Source organism: Ornithorhynchus anatinus, chromosome X5, assembly GCF_004115215.2.
Source record: "Ornithorhynchus anatinus isolate Pmale09 chromosome X5, mOrnAna1.pri.v4, whole genome shotgun sequence".
NCBI lineage: Eukaryota > Metazoa > Chordata > Mammalia > Monotremata > Ornithorhynchidae > Ornithorhynchus > Ornithorhynchus anatinus.
In genome coordinates, this window is record NC_041753.1 from 10019281 (window position 1) to 10035557 (window position 16277).

At 44.2% G+C, this 16277-nt stretch overlaps 2 pseudogenes; both read left to right on the forward strand.

The window, feature by feature from the left end:
• LOC114808108 lies at window positions 6457–7377 on the forward strand (annotated as a pseudogene).
• On the forward strand, window positions 12657–13548 carry ORNANAV1R-PS3611 (vomeronasal 1 receptor ornAnaV1R-ps3611 pseudogene; annotated as a pseudogene).

The following is a 16277-nucleotide window of genomic DNA, read 5'->3' on the forward strand; positions in this document are numbered from 1 at the left end:
AGGCTATAGAGAGAGGAATGCATATACTTTGGAAGAAAGCTTTATCCCATGCACTGACCCTCTTTATTCCATGAGAGAAAAGCAAACATCTGGAACGTCCAGTGAGATAGCAAATTACTGGAGGGATTTATTATCTTTCCATTCCTGTACACAGACATTGTTCTCTACCCCCATATTCAGGATGAGAGTGTGTAGACTCCATTCCCTGAGCTCAGAGGAGAGAGGGGAGACCTCAAGAGCACAAAGATCATTACTTTTCCTGAAGAAATTAAGGAAAATAGGGCACATTTCACACTTAAAAAGCTTTTTGAAAAAAGGATCAGGCTTCATTGATTCCAGCTGGATTTCTCCATGAACCCTCTCCCTCTCAACTTGCACAACTCACCCTCTCTGCCCATCTCACAAAGCCCAGAGAACAAAGACATGTCTCCCAAGAAGAAGTATTTTCATTCCCTTAAATCCACACCTATAGATCTAGAAACCCTGGAAAATCTAACTGATGGGAAATAGGATGAAGTGTCACGGTCAGCTCTATTTACTTTAGACTAACTTCTTGTTCTTTTCTTGAAATCATTGCCTTGCAACTCTTAGACCTTTGAAACAAGGCCCCCTCCCCTTTATGCCCCATTCCATCTCCCACTTCAACTCTTCCACATCCTCTAAGTACTTGGGTCCTCACAGAACACTCCCAGAGCATTTACACAGAGATGTGCATATTCTATTGCTTCCTCTTCCCTGAAATTTATTTTAGTGTCAGACTTCCCCAGTAGGAATCATACCTATCAATTCTACTATGTTCTCCCAAGAGCTTAGTAAAGTGACCTCTCACCTGTTTTCCCAATGACCACTTTTCCACATCCTCTCTTGGAAGGCAGGGCACCTACTCAAGGCTCCCTCTCCCTTCATATCCGACATACTCTCCCCATTTCCAAAGCCCTGCTAAAATCATATGTCCTCTAAGAGGCCTTCCCTGACTAACCCCTCACTTCCCTTTCTCTGTCACCTTTCTATGTGGCCTTTGCATTTGGGTCTGTTCTGATTAAGAAATTTACTATTCACCTCTCCAACAACAGCAGAGCACTTATGTATGTATCCATTTGTAATTTAGAGCACTTACGTACGCATCATTTGTAATTTACTTTTATATGTCTACCCCTCTATTCTGTGAGTTCCTTGTGGACAGGGAGCATGTCTACCAACTCTTTTGTATTATACTCTCCCAAGTACGTAGTACAGTGTCTGCACAGAATAAGTGCTTACTAAATATCACTGAATGATTGATTGGGAGACCACCATTCTCCCTATCTTCAAAGCCCGGGTAAGATGATCATATGTCCTCCAAGAGGCCTTACCTGACTAGCCCCTCATTTCCCCACCCTATTTCCCCTCCCTTCTGTGTCACCTACACACTTTAGTCTGTACCTTTTGTAGCCCTAAGCACTTGGCCATTCACCCCACCCCCAACTGCCCAACGTATATACATATCCTTATTCTCTGCCCTTTCTCTTCCTGCAACAGATTTTAATGTCTATCTCCCCCACTAGGCTGTAAACTTCTGAGCGCAGGGATTATGTCTACCTACTCTATTGTACTGTATTCTCCCAATCACTTAGTACATTGTTATTCACCCAGCAGGAGCTCAATAAATACCACCGATTGATTTATGTTGGTCATCACCTATATCTTTTGAATCTTTGTTCATCTGTCCTTGCCAACACCTGCACTGCCCTCAGCACCCACCTCATCCTTAGATTATGAGCCCCTTGATGCCAGGAACCATGTCTATACCTCATCTATATATTTCTTTCACAGTGCTTAGTACAATACTTTGCACATAATAATGTTGATAGTATTTGTTAAGCAGTCATTCTGTATCAAGCACTGTTCTAAGCCCTGGAGTTGATACAAGTTAATCAGGAAAACACAGTCCCTGTCCAGTTTGGGACTCACAGTCTAAGTAGGAGGGAGAATCCCCATTTAATAATAAGAAGAAATAAGTAAATACCCTTAAACTACAGGACATAGAATGAAGAGACAGGTTCAGCTCCATGTATTTTATATCATTCATTTCCGCCATCATCTGAGTGATTTAAGACAAAAAGTGTTAGCTAAGCAAAAAGATGATATTTCCATTTTTGAGTGGAATGGATAGCTATTCTGAAAACCAAAAAGCTTCCGTCCCAAACTTTTATCATCACTGAGCCTTTGGTCCCACGTTCCAAACAGGTAAAAGCACTAGAACCTATGATCATCAATTCTGAGAATGTGTTCATTCAGTAGTGTAGCTAGAGGGGAGCGAGGGGGGCAGTCTGCCCTGCGCAACAATTATATGGGGGCGGCACTTTTGGTCTGCTGTATAAGCCTGTATAGGCTACATTGAAATGAAAGTGGTTTTAATGTCGGGACACTACTCACAGTTGAAGGACCTTTTCAATTTAGAGTAACTTAAACTATGACATTTGTATTTAAGCGATTTTTGTCTTGGCCAAACAATAAACATTATCCAGTGATGTATTCAGGGCTGTTTTATCATTGTTGACAATGTGAAACCTGTGAACGGACCCAGGGGGAGGTCTTTTAATGCCGCAGCACAGCTGTGTGTGGGATACGCCAAATTGGGGGGAGGGGAGATGCTGGGCAGCAAACTCAAGGGCTGCCCTGGGCAGCACACACTCTAGCTACGCCACTGTGTCCAATCGCCAAACGTTATACAGATAGCCAGGCTCCAAACAATACTCTTTCCATTGCTCTTTAGCTCGATCCAATTTAACTATGATATAAAAGCAAGCTTAACATCCTACATTATTTTAGTTTCTCAGGCATTTCTCTCCCTTCTCTGACCTGGAAACAGTAAGGAAAATTGGACAAGCATCTGTCCAGGATGGTGTGGTGATATGCCTGCCTTGAGGCACAGGACTGGACCAAATGATCTCCAGTTGGTGTTTTTACCACCAGCAGCAAGGCCCAGTATAAGGAGCATGGGCCTGCATTTGAGAGGATCTGGGTTCTGATACTGGTTTGCTAAATGTGTGACCTTGGGCAAGTCACTTAACCTCTGTGTGCTTCTGGTTTCTCATCTGTAAAAGGACAATTCCTGTTGTCTCTCCTATTTAGACTGTGAACCCCATGTGGGACAATGATTGTGCCTGACCTGAATATCTTGTACCTATGCCAGTGCTTAGTACAGTGCTCTGCACACAATAAGCACTCAATAAATGCAATTGAATGAATACTTCAGTGCTTATTACATTCCTTAACAAACATCACTTTTAGCTCTAGGATTCCATGACTATCACAACGCTTAGTGTACATCTCTGATCAAGTCTCAGAAAATTTTACTCCCAATTGATTTCCTTTCAATAATTTGCTTAACCTTGTGTACAATTACTTAATTTACATATTAGTGGGACTTGGAGGATGATTTTCCTTACAGAGGGAAGTTTGTCCCTGCTCTGGGAACATCTCAGTTCTCCCACTACAAATGGTGTCAAAGCAGCGGCAAGTGACACAGTAATCACTACCTTGGAGGAAAGTGAGCTCACACCATCTCGTCCCTTTAATTGCTGCCCAGACCGGGCCCCACCAGGAAGACACAAGACAAGATCCCTGTTACCCAAGGCTGAAGGAGAACAGACCGAACCAGTTGAGTGACTAATGGCTGTTGTGCTCTCAGCAAGGATATGAAGGAGAAATCAAATGGGATGGTGTTCATGGTTCAGGGGCACTGAACGGTCAGGCTGAGATAATATTCTCACAAAGGTCCATGACTGACATCTTTGTGAGAGCAGTTGAGGGTTCATGATTCGTCTGCTGATTACTGTTCATGAAGCTGGAGTGACTTTGCTCTTCCCTACTCCCAGGCTCACAGCACTTATGTACATGTCTGTCATTGTATTTACCTGTTTTGATGTCTGTCTCCCCCAGTCTAAACTGTGAGCCTGTTGTGGGCAGGAAATGTGACTGTTTATTGCTGTATTGTACTCACCCAAGAGCTTAGTACCATGCTTTGCATGCAGTGAGTGCTCAATAAATACAACTGAATGAATTAATTAATGAATAACTTCCTGGTATCTACCTGAGGGCTCAGGATTTGTCTATAACCTGCCCTTTTCCTGGTGCATTCAATAGACTCCATCAGGGGGACTCCACTCTCCACTCTCATTCTTTTAATTAAGGTCATCACTCGTATACAACATCCACTTTTACAATTCAAAGCCCCGTAAGATCATATTTTCTCCAAGAGATATTCTTTGACTAAGCAAGACTGAGAAGGAGAGAGATCATGGCTAGAAGATGTAGATTTGGGAATCATCTGCATAGCATTGGTCACTGAAGCCATGGGAGTGAATGAGTTCTCCAAGGGAGTGAGTGAAGATGGAGAATAGAAGGGGATCCAGAACTGAGGCCTGAGGGAATCCCACAGTTAGGGGGTGGGAGGCAGAGCAGGAGCCTGTGAAAGAGACAGAGTATGAGTGCCCAGAAAGGTAAGAGGAGAACCAGGAGAGGTGAGTGTCAGTGAAGCCAAGGTTAGATAATGTTTCCAGGAGAAGGGACTGGTCCACAGTGTCAAAGGTAGATTCAGGATCAAGGAGGATTAAAAGAGAGTAGAGGCCATTAATTTAATAGGAAGAAGATCATTGGTGACCTTTGAACCTTCTCTTGGTGCACAAATTGATGCTCTCAAAATGACCTTCTCTACTGAACTAAACTCACTCCACTTTGGCTCTGCCAATCTCGGACCACCACAGCCCTGGATCACCTCCACAGTACACTTTCTGCACTTCTGTACATGAGCTGTAGATCACTGCTGAATGTCCATTTCAAATGCATCCTCTCCTCTCCTCCACCAGCCAACATTTTCTCTCCATCCTTATTAGCTCCCGTGCCCATTGCCCTTACCAGTTGTTTCAGATGTTTAACTCCCTTCTGAAGCCTTCTGTCCCCCTGACAGCCCACCATCTCTTTCCCCTAGTTATCTGGCCCTATATTTCATCAATAAAATTGAAACCATCAAGCATGATCTCCCTAAAATCTCCCTTGCTCTTTCCCTGCCCATTCTTCGAGTTTCCTACCTTTCCCAGGAGTTTCTCAAGAGATCTCCCACTGCCTCTCAGAATCTACCCCCTCCACATGCATCACTGATCCCATCCCTTCACACCTTATAAAAACACTTGTCCTTTCCCTTCTTCCCTCCTTGACCACCATCTTCAACCATTTACTTTACAGTGGCTTCTTCCCCACTGCTTTTACACATTTTCATGTATTCCCTAGCCTAAAAAAAGCCTCTCTCGACTCCAAGGCCCCTCCAGTTATCGCTCTATCTCCCTTCAACCATGCCTCTCCAAATCTCTTGGGGGAGTTGACCCCTTCCAATCTGTCTTCTGTCCCTTTTGCTCCACCAAAACTGTACTCTAGACTCGTGTTTACTGCATGGAAGGCGACAATGGTAAACCACTTCCATTTTTTTACCAAGAAAACTCTACAGATACACTACCAGAATGATTGCAGATGGAGAGCAGGGCGTTCTGGGAGTGATATGTCCCTGGTGTTGCTATGGGTCAGAAATGACTTGACGACATAAGACAAAACAATTATTGTTATATGATTATTTGGGTAATGTTAGAAGAATGTTCAGTGCTGTAGAAATCCCATAAAAGGTAAAGCAAACCTATCTCCAAGATCTTAAAGAGGGACAGGAGGAAGGGCTCTCACAGAATTGGGTTGAGGGAGAAAAAGGCAGGAAAGAGAAGCTATAGTCTTAACTTGCTCAGCCCCACGTCTTCCTTTTGTGTCACCCCAAGCTTGGCATCTGACTTCCCTCACACCCCCTGGACTCAAGGACACATGTGACATCATATGCACGAGAAACAACATGCCCAATTTTCTTGTACCCCCCCCCAGCACTTAGTACAGTGCACTAGAAGAAGCAGCAGCGTGAGAAGCAGCGTGGCTCAGTGGAAAGAGCACGGGCTTTGGAGTCAGGGCTCATGAGTTCGAATCCCAGCTCTGCCACTTGTCGGCTGTGTGACTGTGGGCAAGTCACTTAACTTCTCTGTGCCTCAGTTCCCTCATCTGTAAAATGGGGATTAAGACTGTGAGCCCCACGTGGGACAACCTGATTCTCCTATGTCTACCCCAGCGCTTAGAACAGTGCTCGGCACATAGTAAGCGCTTAACAAATACCAACAACATACAGTGGCTGGCGCACAATGAGCACTTCACAAATACCATTATTATTATTATTATTATTACAAAGCAGCAGTAGGGCCAATCACAAGAGGTTGTTTTATGAAAATTAAACAAAGTTGATGTAGCCTGCTTTTGGAACAAAGAGAGTCAGACATTGTTCTTAGATATCTCAATTTCTCTCATTTAAGGATTTAAAGTTGATGATTCCCACTGGGTTTGTCTTTTTAAGGTCCTGTAGGTTCTTCAGTTCCAAATGAAATCAAGAAAATGCTTTGGGAGGACTTGATTGTCTCAATTTTATTCCTGACTCAGTCTGGAATTGGGATCCTGGGAAATTCAGCACTACTGCTGTTTTATGTCAGTGTCTTCATTGCCCAGGCCCGCTGGATAAAAGCCCGCAGACTTGAGCATCGCCCACCTGACCGTAGCCAACACAGCGATACTTCTCACCCAGCTAGCCCCAGGGATGGTGCTGGCCTTCAAGGGGTAGGATATTATGGATGTCGTGGGATGCCAGATCATTCTGTACATCAGGAGAGTGACCTGGGGCCTTTCCATCTGCACCACATGTCTCCTGAGCATGTTTCAGGCTGTCACTATCAGTCCCAGCACCTCTTGCTGGGCCCGGCTCAAGCCCAGGACTCCCAGGTTTATCCTCCCCTCCTTCATTTTCTTCTGGATCTTCTCCTTGTTGTTGGACAAACATATTCTGAGAATGACTGAAGTGACCAGGAATGCTATGGCCACAGTTAAAAATGTCTAAAGGAAATTTTGTGCAGGGTCACTCCAGGCAATACGTTTACAAGATACTGCATTTGTAAGTGCCTTGACTTTCTGAGATGTCCTCTTTGTGTGTCTCATGAGCTGGTCCAGTGGCTACATAGTGATGGTCCTTCACCACCACCGCAAGCAAGTCCAGCACATCCACAGCATCAGCCTCTCTCCCAAATCCTCCCCCAAGTCCAGAGCCATCCGAGTCAGACAATCCTGGTCATCGTCATCTGCTTTGTGTCTTTTTATTGCATCAACTGTGGTACTGTGCTTATGACTTATGTGGTGAAGGACGCTCTGAAACTCTGTGATCCTGGCACCTTTCTGGGCTAATGTTTTGCATCTATGTGCCCCCTGGTTCTCATCAGCAATGATCCCCGGGTCTGCGGACTCCTGTGTCTTCTCAAAAAGGTGTGAGGTCTTCTTCTTTCCATAGGTATCACCTCAACATCTCCACTTGGATGTCCCACTAACATCTCATATTTTACATATCTAGAAAGAACCCCTCATCTTCCCTCCTGAACTTTGTTCTTCCCCACCTTTCCCATCACTATAGACAATACAACCATCCTCCCTGTCTTACAATTCCATAACCTTGGAAAGATCCATAACCTTGGAACGTTCCTGAGCAAAGATCCTTAAATGAGGAGCAATGGGGCCTAGTAGATAGGGGACAGGCCTGGAAGTCAGATGGACCCGGGTTCTAATGCCTGCTCCACCTTAACTTGAACAACTCACTTAACTTCTCTGTGCCTCCATTTCCTCAACTGTAGAATGGGGATTAAGACTGTGAGCCTCACATAGGACAGGGACTGTGTCTAACCTGTATCATCTTGTATCTGCCCCAGTGCTTAGTACAGTACCTGGCACATAGTAAGCACTTAACAAATACCATAAAAATATACAAAACTCATCTCTCTCACTTAACAAATATATTCAACCTGTCACCAAATCCTGTCAATTGTACTTTCATAACATCTCTAGAATCCACCTTTTCCTCTCCATCCAAACTGCTTCCATGCTGATATAAGCACTGATTATATACCTCATCATCCTCCTGTTTACCTCCCTCCCTACTCTCTCTCCTGTCTGTGATCTATTCTTCACTCTTCTGTCTGGATCATTTTCCTCAAAAAGCATTCAGCTCATTTATCCCCACTCCTCAAGAAGCCCCGATACTTGACCACCCACTTCTTATGATCGGTTTTAAAGTGCTCAATCAGCTCTCTCCCTTTTGCCTTGTCTCAATGATTTCCTACTTAACCCAGCCTGCACATTTTGCTCTTCCAACACCCTCCTACTCCTGGTAACTTGATCTCCTCTATCTTGCCACCAACCCCTTTCCTACAACCTCCCTCTGCTATATATGACATATACTATAGTTCATCAATCTTTCCTCCTTCAAAGCCTTATTAAAATCACATCTCCTCCAAAGTTGGGTTTTTCCCAATTTCTTAGTAAAAAGAACCAATCCGAAGGAACTCAAGGTTTCCCTCATAACCATGTCCCATTACCCAATCCTTGACCTCAGAGAGTAAAAAGGAAAGAGGCTTCTTGACCCATGAACATCAGGTCTAGGATTGAATCCATCCTGCGGAAAGAACCAACTGGCTAACATTCCATAGCCTGCAGTAAGTAAGGTTTCTCTCCCAAAGGCTTGTCAATTATCTTCACTGCACGCTGAGATTAAAAACACACTGAGCATCAACCATAGTCCCTCTCTTTGTCCATCCAGTCATCTGTTGCTGCCCTGACCTAGAAAATGTAAATGAAAGTGTGAACAAATGTCTTTCCTGGCGACTGTTTCAAATAACCTCTAAAGGTCACTTCTGGATCTCGTGTTCCAAGACAATCACGACTCCTGCTGTGCATCTCTTTTCAAGGCCCAGAAGTTTATCCTTCCAAACCTACATTTTTTAATCACCAATTCACTCAATTAATTCTTAAATGAATTAATTCAACCCTGACTGTGAATTGGAAGAGGATTTCGACTTCGGAGATGTTTCACACTCCACGTGCAGACAGTGTCCCAGCAACAGTGGGTGATGCAATAATGGCAGCTCTGGGTGGAGATGAGCTCACACCACCTTGTCCCTATAACTGGTCCCTGGGCTGGGCAGCACCAGGCACAGCCAAGACAGACCCCCTCATGGCTCAGCATGGTGGCAGAACAGACCAGTCCAGGTGAGTGAGGCTCTGATGCCAGAAGGAAAGAAAGAAGCAGAGCAAGAAGGAGGGCTGCCTGGGTTGGAGGAATCTGGGCATTTGGGGGTGTGTATGTTAAGTGGGGAACAGAAGGGTGAGCAACTGAGTTCTCAGCCTGTCTCCATGGCTTGCTTCCCAGGGACTCCTCAATCTACATCTTCAGCTCTGACCACTTTCCTTTTCTACAATCACCCATTTCTTCCTGCACTCTGGACATCTCTTCTTGGATGACCCACTGAGACCTTAACATGTCCAAAATAGAACCTCTCACCTCTCCACCCAAATCCTGTCCTCCCCCAGATTTTCCCATCACCATAAAGAGCACCACTATCCTGACTGTCTCACAAGCCCATAATCTTGGCATTACACTCATCTTTCATTCTGTCACCAAATCCTGTCAGTTCTACCTTCACGACACCTCTAGCACCCAGCTTTTCCTCTCCATCAAAACTGCTACCACGCTGATCCAAGGACTTATATACTTAGACTACTGCATCAGTCTCCACCTTGACCTTTCTACCTCCTGCCTCTTCTCACTTCCAGTCCTTATTCTGCTGCCCAGTTGATTTTTCTCAAAAAGCATTCAGTGCACATTTCCCCATTCCTCAAGAACACCCACTGGTTGCTCATTCACCTTCTCACCAAACAGAAACTCCTAACCAGAAGCTTTAAGGCACTTAAAGATTTCTTCCCCTCCTAACTTACCTTGCAGAACTCCTACTAAACCCCAGCCCACACACTCTGCTCCTCTAACCCCAACCTACTTTCTTTACCTCGATTTCTCATCCTTCTCACTGATAACCCCTTGCCCCTATCCTCCCTCTTGCTTGGAACTTCCTCCCCTTTCCTATCTGATAGACCATCATTCTCCCCCTCTTCAAAACCCTAGAAAAATTAAAACTCCTCTAAGAAGCCTTCCCTGAATAAGTCTCAATATCCCCATCTGCTTTCCCTTCTCTGTCACCTATCCACTTGGATCTGTACCTCTCAAGCACTTTGATATTCACCCCCACCCCCACAGCACTTATGTATGTATTCATTTGTCATTCATTTTAATGCCTGTCTCCCCTCTAGTCTGTCCTACCTACCTATTGAATTGTACTCTCCTAAGCACTTGATACATTGTTTGACACAAGGTAAGCACTCATTACATATTATCGATTGACTGATTGATTGATTTCTGGCCTGGGCCTGAAATAGTTTTTACCTTCAAGAACTGAGAGCATGGGGATATAGTTAGGGGAAAATAGAGTGAAGAAGGTGGGAGAGGGTGATGGGCTGGGAAAAGGGTGGATGGCTTGGGGTTTCACCAGTTGGGAGGCAGGAGCTGTACCCCAAGACTTATGGATTTTCTTGGTTTTAAGGTACAACCTAAAAATTATTTAAATGCATTACACTTAACTAGATTCCTCTCTTTCACCTCTTTCTTTCCTTTTTCTTTTATTTTCCATCAGTCATCCTGTCTTCATTGACTAATTGTGTCTTACCTTTTCTTTCTACCTTCCTTTTTGCTTCTTTTCCCCTTAACTCATGTTCATGAAGGGACTAGAGCTAAAAAAAGAGTTGCTGTTTTAAATCCCATTTAGTTCCAATTTTATTCTCCAATCTGGTTGGGTTCTATTATATTTTCTTCATTTTCTGATTTGTCCACTTTGAAGTATTCATTGCAATACCTGATATTATTGCTCTCATTAATTACTGAGAACACTGCATCTTGTAACATTTAGGTAGATTACCAAGAGTTTGGATGTTGATTTTCTATTATCACTGATAAGCAATGATGAGTAGATTAGACTTCTCCTAGATGGAATGACTTTGCATTTGTTCCCATCCAGATCTACCTACTGTTTTTCAGGCTATTCTCTCTCGGAGTCCTCTTATATGTACATCTCACTGGTACTTCATCAACTGGAAATGCTTCATATCAACTGTGACCTTGGAGATTTCACTGCACATTCCTTTTTCCAGGTAATAATAATTGTGGCATTTGGTAACCATTTATCATAAGTAAAATACCGTACTAAACTCTGGAGTAGATAATAATAATGATATCAGACATAGTGTCTGTCCCACTAAATTAAGTAAGAGGGAGGACGGGTATTGAATCCACATTTTACAGATGAAGAACCTGAGACAGAGAAGTTAAATGAATTGCCTAAGGTCAAACAGCAGGCAAATAGCAGAACTAGGATCAGAACTCAGGCCTCTCATCTCAAGGTTCATGCTCTCTCCACTAGTCCATGCTGAGTATGGTATTCTCAGAATCTGTGCATTGTTGGATCTCTCTTTGACCTTTCTGTGATTGGCTGTGCCCATAGGTAGAGGTGTTGTCACCTCTAGAGTTGGTGCCCTGGGTCCACCCCTGGTTCCTTCTTTCTGTTTTCCATTTGGTCACCATCAGCAGAAACCCCTCCTTGTCAATGGCTGGCCAGAAACCTCCCCCCGTCACCAGGAATCCTGGATGGCTGTAAATTGTTGGATACAAATTCTAAGGCTATAAAACCAGTTGCTATGAATGCAGATAATAATAATAATAATACTAATGGTGGCATTTGTTAAGCACTTACTATGTGCAAAGCACTGTTCTAAGCACTGGGGGGGATACAAGGTGATCAGGTTGTCCCATGTGGGGCTCACAGTCTTAATCCCCATTTTACAGATGAGGTGACTGAGGCACAAAGAAGTGAAGTGACTTGCCCAAAGTCACACAGCTTACAAGAGGCAGAGCCGGGATTAGAACCCATGACCTCTGACTCCCAAGCCCGGGCTCTTTCCACTGAGCCACACCGCATTCAAAGGGGATACTCTATCCAATCCCCCATGACTATCAGGGTACAACTGAACATTAAGCAACACCTCCCTTTTGTGGTGCAGATAACGTCATTGCCAGGTGGATTACAACAGAACATTTTATTTTTCTTCAGGGAAGTTAGATGACAGTCATATCACATACCCCATCAAGACAACAAGAATGTCATAACTGATCCTCCGAATAAATTCTACTGGATAAACCCCCTGGAGGTCAGGGATCTTGTCTACCAACTTTATTGTATTGTTCTCTCCCATAGTAAATGCTTAATACAGGGTTCTACACACAATGATATTACTGATTGACTGAATCACTGGAAAGTGAGCAATGGAAAATGAAGCTAGGGAGGTAAGAAGGAAGAGGACAATTGTTTTGATTAGAGGAGAAAGAATTAATTGCTGAGGTCAGGGATCATGTCTACCAACTCTATTGTCCTCTTTTAAACACTTAGTACATTGCTCTGCACAAAGTGAGTGCTTAATAAATACCACTGATGAGTTGATTGACCAGAACCTTCACCCAAGGTACTGTCAGTACAGAATCTGCCTATCATGTTGAACAAAGAATATATGACAACTTGCTAGGTGTTTCAAAGTATAACATTGGAAGCTAGCAATGATGTGCCCTTTGGGGTTTCTCTTTGAGGTTTCCTGAGCTTTGCAGACATGAAGCCATCAAGACAATGCTTTGGAGTGACCTGATCTTCACAGTTCTCTTCATCACTCAGATTGGGATTGGTGTTCTGGGGAACTCAATATCGCTCACACTGTATATCACCATCTTCATTCTCCAGCCCCATCCCAAGAAGCCCTTCACCTGATCCTAGCCCACCTGACTGTGAACAACACAGTGACACTTCTCACCCAAGTGGCCCCGGGGATGGTTCTGGCCTTCAGTTGGGCGAATTCTCTGGATGTGGTGGGGTATGGTACGCCAGAAGAGTGTCCTGGGGCCTTTCCATCTGCATCACGTGTCTCCTAAGCATGTTCCAGACTGTCACTATCAGTTCCGGCACCTCCTGCTGTGCTCCTATCAAACATCATATCCCCAAATATATTCTCCCTTCCCTTGTCTCCTTTTGTGTTCTCAATCTGTTGGTAGAAATTAATGCACTCAAATACATTATAGCCACGAGAAGGAATGCCACTGTCCCAGTAAATGATGCCAGTAGGGAGTCGGGCCCCGGTTGACTCCAAGTTGTTTTAAACAAACCTGCATTTGCCATGCTCCTCCATGATCTCTCATTTGTGCTGTTCATGACTTTGGCCAGTGGCTACATGATAGTTGTACCACACCAACACCACAAATAAGTCCAGGACATCCACAGCACCAGCCTCTCCCCCAAATCCTCCACGGAGAATAGAGCCCTAGCCTAGCCTAGCCTAGCCCAGCTTTATTCCCTAGCCTAATCTTTTCCCCTTGAAAACAGAACAGAGCCCTAGCCTAGCCTAGCCTAGCCCAGCTTTATTCCATAGCCTAATCTTTTCCCCTTTTTGCTTGGCCTAACTTTTTCCTCAGGCCTAATGTTTTGCCCAAGCCTAATCTTTTGCTCTAGCCTAACCTTTTCCCCTAACTTAACCTCTAGCCTAACTTTTGACCCTAGCCTAACCTCTTCCCCTCAACTAAACTTTTCCCCCCCGTCGAACGTTTTCCCTTGGGCTAACCTTTTTCCCCTAGCCTAATCATTACTCCTAATCTAACCTCTTACACTAGGCTAACCTTTCCCCTGGCCTAAAATTTCCCCTAGCCTAACCTCTTCCCTCAGCATAATCATTTCCCCAAGCCTAACCTAACCATTTCACCTAACATGAACTTAACTCTTTGCCTAGCCAAACATCTTACCCTAACCTAACCTTTTCCCCTACCATAACCTCTTCACCTAGCCTAACTTTCACCCTTGCCTAACCTCTTCACCTAGCCTAAACTTTTCACCTAGCCTAACCTTCTCTCCCAGCCTAACCTTTTCCCTTATCCTAAACACTTTCCGTGGCCTAACCTTTTCCCCTGGGCTAACCTTTTCACCTGCCCTAACCATTTCTCCTAGCCTAAATTTTTGCCCTAGATTAATCTTTTACCCTAGTCCACCTCTTCCCCTAGCCTAACCTTTTCCCGTAGACTAATATTTACCCCTAATCTAAACTTTTCCCCTACCTGAACCTTTTCCCCTATCCTAACATTACCTTATTGCCTAACCTAACCTTTTCGCCTAATCTAACCTTTTCCCCTATCGTAATATTACCTTATCGCCTAACATAACCTTTTCACCTAGGGTAACCTTTTCCCCTAGCCTAACCTTTTCCTCTAGCCTAACTTTTTCGCCTAACCTAATGGTTTCTCTAGCCTAATATTTTCCCCTGGCCTAACCGATTCGCCTGGCCTAACCTTTTCCCATGCCTAATGTTTTTGCTTCGCTTACCCCTGCCTTTAGCCTAACCTTTTCCCTTAGCCTATCCCAATTTTTTCCCATAGTCTAACCTTTTCCCCTAATGTAACTTTTCCCATAGCCTAACCTTTTCCTCTATCTTAACCTTTTCCACTAAGATAACCTTTTCCCCAGCCTGATCTTTTCCCCTGGCCTAATCTTTTCACCTGTACTGACCTTTTCCCCTGGCCTAATCTTTTCCCCTTGCCTAACCTTTTCCCCTAGCATAACATTTTCCCCTAACTTAACCTTTTCCCCTAACATAACCTTTTCCCCTTGACTAACCTTTTGGTTTGGCCTAACTTTTTCCTCGGGCCTAATGTTTTGCCCAAACCTAATCTTTTCCTCTAGCCTAACCTTTTCCCCTCATATAACCTCTTGCCTAGCCTAACTTTTTCCCCTAGCCTAACCTCTTCCCCTCAACTAAACTTTTCCCCTAGCCTAACCTTTTCCCTTAGCCTAACCTTTTTTCCCTAGCCTAATCATTACCCCTAATCTAACCTTTTACCCTAGCCTAACCTTTCCCCTAGCCTAATCATTTTCCCAAGCCTAACAACCATTTCGCCTAACGTAAACTTAAGGCCTACCTGAACCTCTTTGTCTAGCCTAACTTCTTCTCCTAGCCTAACCTTTTCCCCTACCATAATCTCTTCACCTAGCCTAACTTTTTCCCCTACCGAAACCTCTTCGCCTAGCCTAACCTTTTCCCCTAACCTAACCTTTTTCCGTAGCCTAATCTTTACCCCAATATAAGCTTTTCCCCTCTCTGAACATTTTCCCCTAGCCTAACCTTTGCCCCTAGCCTAAACTTTTCCCATGGCCTAACTTTTTCCACTGACCTAACCTTTATCTTTAGCTTAACCTTTTCCCCTAATCTGACCTTTTCCCCTAGCCTAACCTTTTCACCTAGCCTAACCTTTTCGCTTAGTGTAAACATTTTCTGTGGCTTAACCTTTGCCCCTGGGCTAACCATTTTTCAAGGCCTAACTTTTTATCCTAGCATAATCATTTCCCCTAACCTAATCTCTTCACCTTGCCTAAAGCTAGAAGAAAAGGTTAGGCTAGGGGAAAAGGTTAGGCTAGGGGAAAGGTTAAGGTGAGGGAAAAGGTTAGGCAAGGGGAAAGGTTAAGCCAGGAGAAAAGGTTAAGCCAGGGGAAAAGGTTAGGCTAGGGGAAAAGGTTAGGTTAGAGGAAGGGAAAAGGTAGGCTAAGGGAAGAGGTTAGGCTAGGGAAAAAGGTTAGGCTAGGGGAAAAAGGCCAGGGGAAACGTTTAGGCCAGGGGAAAAGTTTAGGCTGGGGGAAAGGTTAGGCCAGGGGAAAAGTTTAGGTTAGAGGAAGGGAAAAGGTTAGGCTAAGGGAAAAGGTTAGACTAATAATAATAATAATCATGTTGGTATTTTTTAAGTGCTTTCTATGTGCAAAGCACTGTTCTAAGCTCTGGGGGGGGATACAAGGTGATCAGGTTGTCCCACGTGGGGCTCACAGTCTTCATTCCCCTTTTACAGATGAGGTAACTGAGGCCCAGAAAAGTTAAGTGACTTGCTCAAAGTCACACAGCTGACAAGAGACAGAGCTGGGATTAGAACCCATGATCTCTGACTCCCAAGCCCATGCTCTTTCCACTGAGCCACGCTGCTTCTCTGGCTAGGGCAAAAGGTTAGGTCAGGTGAAAAGGTTAGCCCAGGAGAAAAGGCTAAGTCAGGAGAAAAGATTAGGCTAGAGGAACATGTTGGATTAGGGGAAAGGGTTAGGCTGGGAAAAATTTAGGCTAGAAGAAAAGGTTAAATTAGGGGAAAGGGTTAGGCTAGGGGAAAAGGTTAGGCTAGAGGAAATGTTTAGAGTATGGGAAAAGGTTAGGGGAGGGGAAAAGGTTAGGCTAGT